The sequence below is a fragment of the Mus pahari genome, chromosome 12 (genome assembly GCF_900095145.1).
Source record: "Mus pahari chromosome 12, PAHARI_EIJ_v1.1, whole genome shotgun sequence".
Lineage (NCBI taxonomy): Eukaryota > Metazoa > Chordata > Mammalia > Rodentia > Muridae > Mus > Mus pahari.
In genome coordinates this window covers 43,854,468-43,868,030 of record NC_034601.1, presented here as the reverse complement: position 1 = coordinate 43,868,030, position 13,563 = coordinate 43,854,468, and positions in this window count along the sequence as shown.

Below are 13,563 nucleotides of genomic sequence, written 5' to 3'. Positions count from 1 at the left end.
CTTTCTTTCTTTCTTTCTTTCTTTCTTTCTTTCTTTCTGTGTGGTGGCTATGCTTTGTGAGTTTGAAATGAGATCGAATGTCTGGTAGAAAAGCCACCTCTTCAGTGCTCTGTCTTCTTGATAGTCAACATTTATTCATCCTGAAGAAACCACATTAATGAGTGTTAAAACATATGTTGTAAATATACATTTAAAGAAATTGAATTTACCACCCAGAATGCATAACTTAAACTGTTTCTCCTCTGAAGTCAGTGAATAGCCACTGACAATTTGCCTATTTCTTGTTTTTAAACCGATAGTCCATCCTAAGACCAACACTGACCGTTTTCTTTAAGGTAGCAGTGTTGAGTATGAAAACCTCACACTTTATTTTTGGAAGGCAAAGGCTGACGACTGTCAGAGTCTTTACTCTGCTCAGGTTCTGTGAGGAAGTATAACACTTCCTAAATATGGTTGAGGGAGTAGTGCTTCCCTAAGTCATATTTGAAATCCCCCAGAGTCGGCTGGTTCAAAGGAAACACTGGCTCCCTTTGTCAAAAAAAAAAAAAAAAAAAAAAAGCAAAAAGCAAAAAGGTCTTTATTCTTACTTGAAATACTTGAAATGATGACTTCCTCATACTTTTCCCTCTAGATCTGATCTTCTTTTAGGCTTTTGTCTACATTGTTCCCAAAGTAATCTTTCTGCAAATGCAAATACGGTCTTACTACTCTCTTTTCATGGTCCCTCTATTCAGGATCATGGCCAAATTTCTTAGCTTGTTATATAAGCCTCCCGGGACAAATTCAGGCTTTGTGAGGCCCGAAGCTCATACAACTGAGGGTAGGAATCATAAGAAGAAATACAAAATTTTCAATTCTAATTCAGCATCTGGGCTTTAGAAAAGGCCGTTTTGTTTTGTTTTTTCCTAAGGATGAGCCTCCTTAAGGCATTAATTCTACCAGTCTCCTGGTAAATCTTCTCTATTAAGGGAATCTCTTAATTATCTCAAATGAGCTGAGGTTACGGGATCAATAAATAATGAGCAGAATGAAGGGATAATGTAGACTAGAGTAACTGACGAGCTGAACTTCCCGACAGCCCAGTTATTGCTACTAAAATCAAGTCTTGTGATTGCCAAGTCTGGCCAGGGAATTTATCCCTAACATGAAAGAAATGCACTGAATCTTTCTTACATTTACCTTGAGAGAGGAGCTATTGGGCCCATAATTTTCTGACTACATTGATGTCAAGTAGGATTGATCCCCCCGCTTGCTTGAGTAAAATTAAGTTAATTACGTCTCTACAACATAAACAGTCACAACATGCAACTCCAGTAGCTACTAACTTCCTTCAGTAAACTTCCACTCTCTGGATGAAAATAGTCTAACAGTTTTCCTGGTCTGATGAGCCACATTCTTGGTAAAACTTAAATGGTGGTTGATTAGATTTGATATCTCTTACAGTATTTTCTGGCTATGTAGTTAATGCAACTAACATCATGCTGACAGAGCCTGTGGTTAAGTTCCTCATACCGAAGGGTCTAGTTTTTCCCCACTTGAGGCTGGAGAGAATTTAATGACAGGAGTTGCTAGAGCTACTTTGTCATCATCTTTCTTCCTCCATATAGACATCCATTTTTCACTCTCTGACTCCTGGTCCCCTGTTTGTTTTTCTCTGCAGACTCTTTTTTAAAATGAGCAGTGAATTCCTTATTTCTGTGGTGACTTTTCTCTAAAGTATTTGTGCTAGCTTGGGTCCTCTAAGAAGCAGAGGCCAAAAATGGGATTAGACACATAAGAATTTTATTAGGCTGTATGCCTGAGATAGGAAATTGGAAAGAAGTTGGCAAAGACTAGGACAGCAGTCAGACCCTGGTACAATATGAATGCCAAGAGAAGAATAAAGAGAAGGAAGTTTGGAGAGAACAGACTCTATGGTGCCAGGCAGTTTAATGACCTCATTTAGAGCTGGAAGCCTTACATGTCACCTTGTATGCCCACCAAATTAATATACCTAGGTTTGGAATGTGTTGTCTCTAGAATCAAAAGCGATTTTCCAAATGTCTTCTTCTTTCTTTGTGTAGGAGATGTAAGATACAGAAATTTGTATTTTGCAGAGGTAGAAAACTGCATGTCTTACTAGCATGAGATCGAGAGTTCTGATCCCCAGTGTGACCACAGAAGCAAGCCAGGTGGGCTTGGTAGCTTTTCTATAATCGCAGCAATAGGAGGTGGAGACAGGGCATCCTTCGGGCAAGCTGGCTGGCTAGAATAGCAGGACACATGAGCTCCAAGTTCACACACACACACACACACACACACACACAGGGAGAGAGACATAGAGACACCCTGGAATGGAGAAAAACACATCATACTGACCTCTGATCTCTACCTTCACATACATGCACCCCCACACATGCATACATATACATGGAAACTAAGTAAACTGACCTTTTTGTAGGGGAAGGGGTTGCGTCATCATCATCATCGTCCTAATCACCGGCTCCTTAACACTCTATTGATGTGACTGGTGCAGTTTCACAGTTCAGTCTCTCCCTCCATTGTGCATGCATCTTAGCACCATATCCAGTCTAGTGACAACCTCTCGCTCCTTTTCCATCAGCATTATGTCATGAATGTGATAGATCAATTAGATGTGCTGGAGGATGTCCTGGGGTTTGGAACCCTCTGTGCTTTGTCTGTATGGCTTGCAGAGGAGGAAACATTTTAAATGAAGATTGTTGTCCATCTGTGTGAATGTAAGCTCTTAACTGAGTTTTTGGTTTCTTTTTGACTTTCTCGGTTAAGATTGGATAGGATGCATTCCCCCCAGATGCACAGCTGCCTATTGTGTGTCTGAGACCACATCAATTTATTCTATCAACCACACCAGCCCATAGCACAGGAGCAATCTGTGTGTACAACCCGCGATACTTCTTTACTAGATTTGTGGCAGTCTACAATAACTTTCCAGGTCAGTCTGGTTTGTGACGAGACCGGGCTAACATGTTAAATGATGGCATGAACCACCATAGGAACCACCACATGTGTCCCCAACTATGTAGTGCAGGTACACCTTTTATTAATTTATTTTGCCACATCCCTCCACAAGCCAATGTATTGCTTTTAGTTTAGAACTTTGGAGCTCTTTCTGAGGTTCCATTTGACCCTCCCCTGTCTCAGAACGTGGTGATGGGGACTTTCCACCTGCCAATTGTCTGGATTGGAGTGAATGCTTTTAGGGACACGGCAGTCTTTCCTCCTAGGCCTCACCTCTTTGTTCACTCTGTGGGTGACGGATGTGAAAACGTGTCATGGTCTGAGGACTGAGCAGGCAATTACGGTTGTGTTAGGCAGTCACTCTCAGCACCCTCGCATCCATTCTTGTCTTCTGGCTGTAGTTTTAAACAGCAGGCTTGTTATCTGCCCGGCTTTTATGTAGACATCCATGCTGAATTAACCATTTCTGCCGCTCCCTGTAGGTCAAAGCTTTGCCAGTGATTGTGATAATTGCAAAGCACCGGAAACGCACAGGCTAAATGCTGTCATCAGGATTGTAGTACTTGAAAACTTCATCATCTTCATGGATGTTAATCAGTCTTGTGTGGCAGCTTCTGGGCTTATAGTCTCTGGCCTGTCAAAGGAGCATCACAGACCTCTGTGTCCCTGCCCTATCATCACATTCTTGATAGTCTTTGTAAAGGGTATGCTCTCAGGGCCCTTCTGAGAAACATAATGTTAGGTTTTCTTGTCTTTTGTCATATATTTGTTCCACATATTAACTTTCCTTGGCCTTTTCATTCCTTTACCTATCTTCTGCTAGGACATCTTAGGTATCTATGTGTCTGCGTATTGGTCAGGCTTCTTCAGCGGCTGTAACTTTAGCCATTCTAAGGTCCTTGCTTAAGTATTAAATCACAAGTCTTAAGAATTAATCCCCAAGCCACTGAGTCCTTACATACTGAGTTATATATTCCGGCTGCCTTGATTAAGCACTTTCAGGATTCAGTTCTGAGAGTCACTCCCTGGCTTCTGCTTGTATGATGTTGGTTTGTATGCATGTAGACATTCCTTCAGATGAAGAGGGCCTTTGGTGCTTTACAACACTTTGCCATTAGCATCCTGAATTTACACTTACAATGATCAACACTCTTTAGCTGATACTTTTCATTTACTTTTGTTTCTCTCTTCCACGTTTTGCTTCATCTGTTTCCGAGGTATTTAAGAGGCATCCCACCATCTGGGTTTCCTGCTAATTTACATATGATTATATACAATTTAGGACAATAAAATTAAAAGTTGATGTGGTTCAGCAAGTACCATAAGAGTTAACTTTCCTTTCTTCTCTCATTTCTATTAAATACGGGTTGATGAAAAACAAGAATTACCCCCAAAACAAATCACAGGAAGCTGTTTCAGAATTCTTTTCTTCCCCCCACCCCCGAGATGGTTGATTAACATTTCAACTCTAGGTTGACATATAATTCCAAAATAATAAAACCTAAATTTGCCTACTGAAATGGCCTTTTCAAAATGGGAACTGGGGAGCTGAGTTCCTATGCAAAAGCAATTAAATGACCTTCAACAGGTAACTCAGCTTCAAGATTGCTTCCTTGGTGTATTCTAGAGCAATGAACTAAGCCCTGAATGAGAAAGAGAAGGGACAATAGCACTCTGTCCTGGAGGACATTAATTCTAGTTAGCCTTGCAATTGTCTTATATTCCTTTAGAAATCTTACCCAACTATAAATGGGCATAAGATAATGACACAGAGTAAAGTATTTAATTTCTGTCTGCTTGGGAATTAAAATGCAGCATAGCAGAAGAAACAACGGGAGATGAACAAGAACAAACCAAGATACACCTTGTGACCGGGCACCAAATCAGCCTTCGATTTGTTTAATCTTCATGTCATTTATACTTGAAGAGATGGCTAATTTGCAATATTGTTTAGAGAACTCAGAGGTATCAGTGTGAAGCCAGTTTTTCCAAAGTAAAATTAGTTGGGAAGATAAGAAAATCCACCACTTAAAATAAATTGGCTCAGGGACTCGCTAAAACTCAGGACGGAGCTATATCATAAATTAAATCCTTCTTGGAAACTTAGCTTTGACTTATCAGTAAAGATAAAATCCTCATCTTAGTGGGAAAGCAAAAGATAGGAGTTTCTTGTAACTTTGATTTTCTGGCGACAATGGCACTGTTTGGTAATTAAAGCAATGCACAGAATTTTAAAGTGAAAGATGCATTGAAGTTATATAAAAAAACAATTTTCATACCAACCTGTGCTTTTCATTATTGGTTTAATAAACTAGCAGCTTTGCCTTAATGTACTCAGAATCTAATGTTTGAACTCTGGCCTCTCTTTCTTGAGATCTTGGGAACACTGGTAGGATCACAAGTTATCTGCTTTGTGTTTGTGTCTTTCCTTGTCAGACTTGAATAAGATAAAGGAACCCAATTTCTCCATCTCTTCACCTCACTTGGAGCAGGCCTAGTCCTCATGGCAATGGAATGTAGATTCCCATTGCTTTACCCTAACTGCTACTGAATCAACAACTTAAAAATCATAGTGCACAGTGCAATGAATCAAGAAAGGTCTTGTTGGGTAGGAACGTCTTGATTAGAGATGGATTCTTAGTTATGAAGAGAAAGGAACCAGTGCAGCTACCTCCGACCTTGATGTAGTTTACGAGAAAGAGAAGACTTGGGAATTTAAGAAACCCTTGATTTATTTGACTCGATAGCACAGGCATGCCCTGTATATTTAGAAGTCATGGATTTACATAACTGATTTGGTCAACAGCGTTTCTGGCACCTGTGTTGGTGTACGTATCAGTTACCATTACGTGACTGTGAGGAAACCTACCTGACATAAGGTGAAGGGAGGAAAGATTTGTTTGGTTTTGGCTTTAGTGAGATTTCATCCCGGCAGAAAAGGTACACAGCTCTGTCAGCGTGTGGAGCCTGTGGCAGCCTGTCAACTGTTGACAAGTCTGGAAACAGTGTCTGGAATCAGTGTGCAGTAGTCATCTTCAATTCAGAGGTCTGCTTCTAGGAATGTGCTTCCGCTGGGGAGGCCCTACCTGGTCCAACATGCTCCACAACAGTGCTACCAGCCAGGAAGCTAGTGCTCAAAACATGACTGTATGGGGATACATCTCAGATCTTAACTGGGGAAGTAGAATTAGCTAAGAAGCCTTTTAGGTACTTAAACTAGCCTTCGTGTTCCTCTTTAGTAAATCTTTTTCTGCCTTTCAAATTTCTTTTTAAATTTATTAATTCACTTTACATCCCAATTGCTGACCTTCTCTCCTGGTCACCCCCTTCCACAATCCCTTCCTCATATTCTCTTTCCTTTTTCTCCTGAGAGGGTGCAGGTCCCCTCTGGGTATCCCCAAACCCTGGCACATCAAGTCTTGGAGGGGGTTACAGGCATCCTGCTCCACTGAGGCCAGACAAGGCAGCCCAGCTAAAAGATTATATCCAACAGACAGGCAACAGCTTTTGGGATTGCCCCTATTGTTTGTGACCCACATGAAGAAGTAGCTGTGTATCAGCTACATATGTGTGTGTGGGTGGAGTGGGGTGGGGGAGGGCTAGCTCCAGCCTCCATATGCTCTTTGGTTAGTGGTTCAGTCTCTGAGAGCCACAAGGGTTCAGGTTAGTTCTGTCTTCTTAAACATGCAGGCTAAGTGTCTTGTTGTTATGCAGATGTCTGATCCCATCAATTCGCACGGATATTCTAACTTACAATGTTTGGATGGAATCTATTTAAATGTATGCTTAAAGATGCTACAGCGGAGTTCCACATATAGCTAGGAGTTATGCCATCCTCCCAAGAACGTTACTGGTTACTGCCTCTATCTAGCATCTTGCTGTTATGGATAAGAAATCATAACTACCACCCTGTTCATGAATGCTGCTTGCTTGTTTAACTACCCAGCCCTGTGACACCACAAGATGTAAATTTTATTCCCTTAGCAACCATTTTGCTCCATCAATCTTGAACTTTCCAGTAAAACAATTTTTCCTTATGAAGGCAGAACTCAAAACAAAATCAAGTGGCTCTGCCTTCTTTCACTCAATGGCTTTTTAAAACATCTTATTCTTTGAGCAAGGGGAGCAGTCTTGTCTGTATTGCTATTTTCTGCAAGTCTAATTTTAACTTCCTGAAGCAGCCCTTTATTCGCTTTAGTAATAGCTAGTTCCCTGAAACCACATCTGCATTGTTTGTTTAGTCTGTCTCCATGCTTCCCTTCCTTAGTTTCTGAGGTGTGTTGAACCTCCCACCAGTCCCAACTGTCTCTCACCATAGTGGAATATCTGGCAGAAGAGTGCACTGTTTGGAAATCAACCTCCTTAGGACCTGGCACACTTTATGATGCTCTTGACATTCATTTGTTGGTTGTAATAGATTTGGTTGCTTTTTTCTTTTCCTTTTTTGCTTTTTCCCAGGGTTTCTATTCTCTCCCAAATGTAATCCTTTGTGGACCAAGTGAATTTAATTCAGGGAGAAAATACACTTTTACTTTTTCTTTTTCTTTTTGAAGGAAGCTTCTTTAAAAAAAAAATCCTGCTTCATTCTTTACAGAAGAATTCATCAGGCAAATAAAGAACTTAGTATATATCTTTTCCCCTCAACACTCTTTCTGCATAAAACATTGCTACATCAAAGTCAATGCAAACTTTTATGTAAATAGAATTTTTCTATTAGTTTGTACAATAGAAAAATAATTGGAACCAAATAGCATGTCCAGTGGTACATAATTAATATTCTATTAAATATATGGTGCTTACTTAGACAGCACTGGAAAAGACGGTTTGGGATACTTAATGACAAGGACAAATGCTCATGCAATCACAAAGAGGGTTTCAAGATTATGTAAAGAGTACAGTGTCAGTCTTCCAGAAATATAACAAGGTGAATCATGTTAACAACAGTACTACCATCAGATTATTCTGGTATTTGTCCTTTTTCTTTCATTTTCTAAATATCTTATAATTATATAGTATTTTAAATATAAGAAAATTATATTTGATCATTTTTATTGTAGATACACATATCTCCATCTTAGGTTGTTTTCCTGGTTAGGTTTCTCTTCTATTCTTATACCTAGTTCTAAAACCTATTCAAGTCTCATCTATCAAGGATAATGAAAAGGACAGAGGAGACGATTGTTTCATAAGTAATTCTTGTGTTTTCTTGATGGCTGGCATTCGAATCTAGTTGTATGGCAGACACCAGGTACTCAGTTCTTTATGTATCAAATATAGACATGATCTCACACTAGACTTAAAAGGTATTAGCATTTTGTAAATGCAGACTCTAGGTTCATATTGCCTAACAGCACAGGTTGGTATGCCATAGATGGTGATCAAGCACCTCTAATGACAAACTCACAATCTTTCCACTGTAAGCCGAACTAAAATAATGTAGCAGCCTCCAATGAAATGATTATATTACATATAAGAGTCTCCACTCTCTTGCCCTTTGATGAGGCATCTTTAAATCGAATTTTACTTTTTATTTTGAGATTAGTATAGATACACATGCACTTGTAAAAACCATAGTAAGGATTCAGTATCTCTTTACCCATCAAACCCCACAGTAACATTGTACAAAACTGGTACAAGATCATCACTAAGTTACTGACATTGATATGGTTAAGATACAGAGCATATCCACCACAGGGATCTTTCAGCTTGACCTTTTCTAGCCATGTCCACGTCCCTCTTAATCCCCTGGGACTACTGAGCTGTTCCAGTTGTACACTATTATAATGATGCATGCTGCCTGAATACAGTTACACAGTGTGAAACCTTTGGGGACTATGTCTTAAAACTAAAATTTATTCCCAGGACACTCATGTATACTGTTGTATGCAGCAATTGTTGGTTCATTTTTATTGCTGAGTTGTATTCCCCTAAAGGGTTATCTACATTGGTTCCAGGTTTGGACTATGAATATTGAAGCCTCTGTACTATCATTGTATAGGTTTTTGTATAACTGTCACTCTGAGATGAAATTTTAGTAGTAATTATTGAGTTGTATGATACTTCTATGTTTTGTTTCAAAGAAACTAGCAAAAATGTTAGACATCATTAACAGTAGTGTACAAATGACCCAGTTTCTTACTACCTGTCCCATAGAGTTGTCATTAGCTTTTATAATAGTCACTTTGGTTGGTGTATGGTGATAGCTCATATGTCCAATACTGTTGAGCATCTTTTCAAACAAATTTTCTTATGTTATCTTTTATGAAATCTCTCTTTGTATATTTTGCCCATTGCATTATTGTGTTCATTGCTTTTTATTGTTGAAATGTGATATTCCAGATGCAAGTCGTTCACCAGATAAGGGGCCTACAGAGAAATGCTTTTCCTTTGTCTCACAATGGAGTCTTTCTTCCACTGAAGGTTTTACATTTTAACAAAGCCTCAATCATAATATTTTTCTTTTTTGGGTCATAATTTCAGTGTTTAATTTAAGGAATGTTTATCTGTTATACCAAAGATTTCTCTCACATCAACGAAAAGTGTTACAATTTTGCATTTGATAAAAATCATGCCTCATTATGATGGGATTACATATTTGAGAAAAGTGTTATTAGGAAACTTCATTGTGAGAACACCAGAAAGTGTATTATATAAGCCTGGATGGTACATCTTCTGGTAGATGCCTGAACTCTCCAGTTTAGCTTATTGCTCTCATGATATAAGTCTGCACAATGTCCTACTGCAGTGGACACTGCAGGCGATGGTAAATATTTGTGTACACAGGGAAAGAAAACATAGAGGAAATATATGGTAGAGGGATGTTGAAAACTACTAAATGTGTGCCAAAACAGTTATGAAGAATGGAGTTTCCACGACTAGAAATCATCATGAGTGTGTGAGTGTGTGAATAGTGGGTGAGCACAAAAACCTAGGACATTACTGTGCACAGTGTGTGTACTTTATATGCACTGTACCCTTGGGCTATACCAATTTTATAAATGAATCTTCCTTCTAAGTTAGTAAACTAACTTTGGCTTACTTTATATTTTGGCTTTATAAACATTTACATTTCAACTGTCAGACACAAACACAATGTACAGGTATGCAAAAATGTATTCTTTGTTATTTTCCAATCCACGAACTTTTTTTTTCTAGTTCCATATTTTAATGGTTAGTAGTTCTAGCATATTTTTTTAAAAGCTACCACAAAACTTGTTACCTTTAGACTGCCACCGAATCGGGGTCATGGATCACTGTTGACCTTTGCTCTCTCTCCTTCCACATTTTGTCCTGGTGGAAAGTCTCCTGCAGGAGCAACAGTCAAAGACATGGCCACATCGTCCCCTGTGATAAAAGCTCCTTCTTCTAGAATGTCTCCCAACAGACTTGGCTGAGACTGGTTTTATGTGAACGTTTTCAATTAACAGGAGCGTTTGACCCTAAAGATTAAAAGTATAAAATAGTAAATACAAAATCCGATAACATAGTTGTATATTAGTATCATCGGCAAATACTGTGCAGTGGATGCCATGGCATTGGGCTCTGTTTTTACAGCATGGTAGGCTTCTCCGAATCACTAAAGCAGGAGTGATACAATGTGATGGTGTCGCTGGCCAAAAGCGATATTTCAGATCTACTGTAACGTTATAGCATCTCATAATACACAACCTATCACTGACTCAAATGCCTTTTTTTGAAGTGTGTGACTGTTTCTAAGTCATCACATCTTGGGCCATTTTAGCCTCAATGCAAGAATCAGTCATTTCTCAAAAGAACTGTGGTTATTTTTAAAGTGGTTTTGAAACAGAGACATGGCTTCTAGATTGTTGCTGTCATTGCTCCTAGGTACTCTCAGACAACATGACAAATAGGTCTGTGTTATACCCATCTCCGAACTAACATTTGCATACATGGGACTACACATACTTTCATATGGGAGCATATATAGTTGTATTAATCTAAATGTGTTCATTATGATATATCAAACTATGGTCTGGTCTGTTACCACACAGATCATTTTAGCCTTCTGACTTTGTTTGCATGCACATTCTCAGTGAAGAGACCTGGCTCCTGTTCTTATATCTACTGTATGGGAATGAACTTTATGATCAAGAGCCCTAGGTGCTGGTTTGTTTGTTTGTGTGTTTTGCATTAGCATCAGCCTGCTCACTTCCTGAGTTACCTCCCACTCTCTTCAGTGAGGTTGTTCTATACATTAGCAATATATTTTAGGCTCTCTACACAGTCTGCATTCTATACAGAGACTACTGGACCTTGTAAATATTTGTATTTGTGTATACATGTTTTGCTATAAATTTCTGTGAGTTTTACAAATGTAATGATATGCACCTATAATCAAAATTATGCAGAAGTGGTGCTTAGGAAAAACTGTTCACCCATGTAACCTGCTTTTGTCTGGTAACCGTGGCTCTTTTTATAATCTCTATCATTTGGGTCTTATAACTTGGATCATAATTATGTAGCTTTTCAGGCTGGCTTCTTCTATTTCTTAGTAAGCATATAAGATGCGTCCACGTCTTTCTGCGGTGTGAGATAGTTCAGTTCTTCTTTTAATCCCTGATTAGTAGTGCACTGTTACACATCATGGTGGTTTACCTAACAACCTATTGAGGAATAACTTGGTTTCATTCAGCTTTTTTGTAACTGTGACTAAGGCTGCAATAGACACCGACAAGTAGATTGTTGTGCAAACATAAATATGCAAGTCATTTGGGTAAGCATCTACAAGCATGATTGCTTGGTTATATGGTCAAACTATATTTAGCTTTGTAAGAGGATGTCAAACTGTTTTCCATAATGATGGTACTTTTTTGCATTCCCATCACCAACAAGTAAGTGTTTGTTTTCTTCTACGTCTTCAGCAGTGGTTACTATTGTTAGGATTTTTTTTTTTTTTTTTTTTTGCCATTGTAATTGATGTGTAGCTTTTACATTTTAATTGTTAAAAAATTAACTGGAAGACAGCTGGTTCTGTAGGCAATTCAGGAGAATGGAAAATAAAAAGTTCTGTTCAGCTACTTATAGACAGGTGTTTGGCCTTATAGAATGATGATTACCCTCACTGCTAATGAAAGTCTTCAAGACTCATGCAAGCCCATGTTTTCAGGGTTTCCTTCTCACAAATGTTTGTATATCAAAATGAAGTTCATCTATAATGTGCCTGGGTGTATGAGTTTTAAATAACAATACAATGCTTTATTACATTAAAGAAAAGATTTAACTATTAGGATTAATTCAGTGTGGCAATATGTGTATATCCAGTTCCAATTTCATTAAAGACAATCTAGCAGTCAGATATTAATACCTTAGTCTTGAGCAAGAAGGTAAGAATTGCCCACACTACTCCATGACAGACAGCTATGGAACCTCAGTCTGCTGTCACCACCGAGTGGCTTAAACAAACATTCACTTCCCCTGTTCCCAAAGGCTTGAAGTTTTAGGTGAGAACGATAGTCAGTACAGTTGGATGCTAAGGGGCTCCTTTTAAGTTAATAAAATTACTTGTGGTGTGCTCACATGCTGTAAGAGGGTCAGAGGGTTCTTGTGTTCTTTTTTATGAGGCCATTAATACTATTAATAAGGATTATTCTTTCTCTCCTTAAATTATTTACCAAAGGCTCACACCAGGGCATCACTTTGAGAATTAGGGTTTTGGCGTACATTTCTGAGGAAGCCTTCACAATCAGGATGGGTAGATACTAGAATAAATGGAAATAAATGTGCTCATCTCGTGGTCTTGTGCATGAGCAAAAGAGGTTGTTTTGTTTTGTTTGCATGCTAAGAGAGGGCATTGCCTCAGCAGAAGTGGAAGTAACATGCCAAGCTAAATGTTTCTGAGGTGGAATCAACGAGAATATAAGGTTCTTAAAAACGACAGCAGTGTGCATTTAATGCACTTTTTTTTTCTACTGCAATACATGGTATGATGGTGTCAAGTTTCCTGTTTTAAAATTCTATCCAGGTTGGGACATACATTTAGTCCCATATACCAAGTCAGAGAAGGCTGTATTCATCCAAAAGCCACTGGGACTATTGAGTAAATTTAAAAAGGACACTTAAAATATTGTGTGTTAAATGGTTGAAAATAGTGTTGAAGTCATTGCTGAAAAATAAACAACTCCCCAAACTTTTATTGTTATTTTTCACAGCATAAAGTTTTATCCTTTTACTAAACAAAAACAATGTAAGATGGCTAAGGATATAAAATTTTAATACACTTTTTTGTAGTGAAATGCAGTAAGCTTTCCATATGTTCCTCTAATTTGATAATATTTGGCATCTAGTCGCTTAAAGGGAGTCCCAAGTCTATGATACATTTGCAATCTGCCCAGAGTTTCCGCAGTAATTGCACATCTGCACTTTTAACTAATATGTACTTGGAAGTGCTATGCTACATTGAGTAGGTAGAAACCAGAGAGTAAGTCAATTATCCAGTAGTTTAAAAATAATGCCTTTATCGTACTTATGCTCCTCTCTGTGCAATATTCCCTTAACTTACATTGATGTTTTTTATGTGTATATGTAAATTTTCAGTATTTTATTTAATAAAGTATTGATTTACTT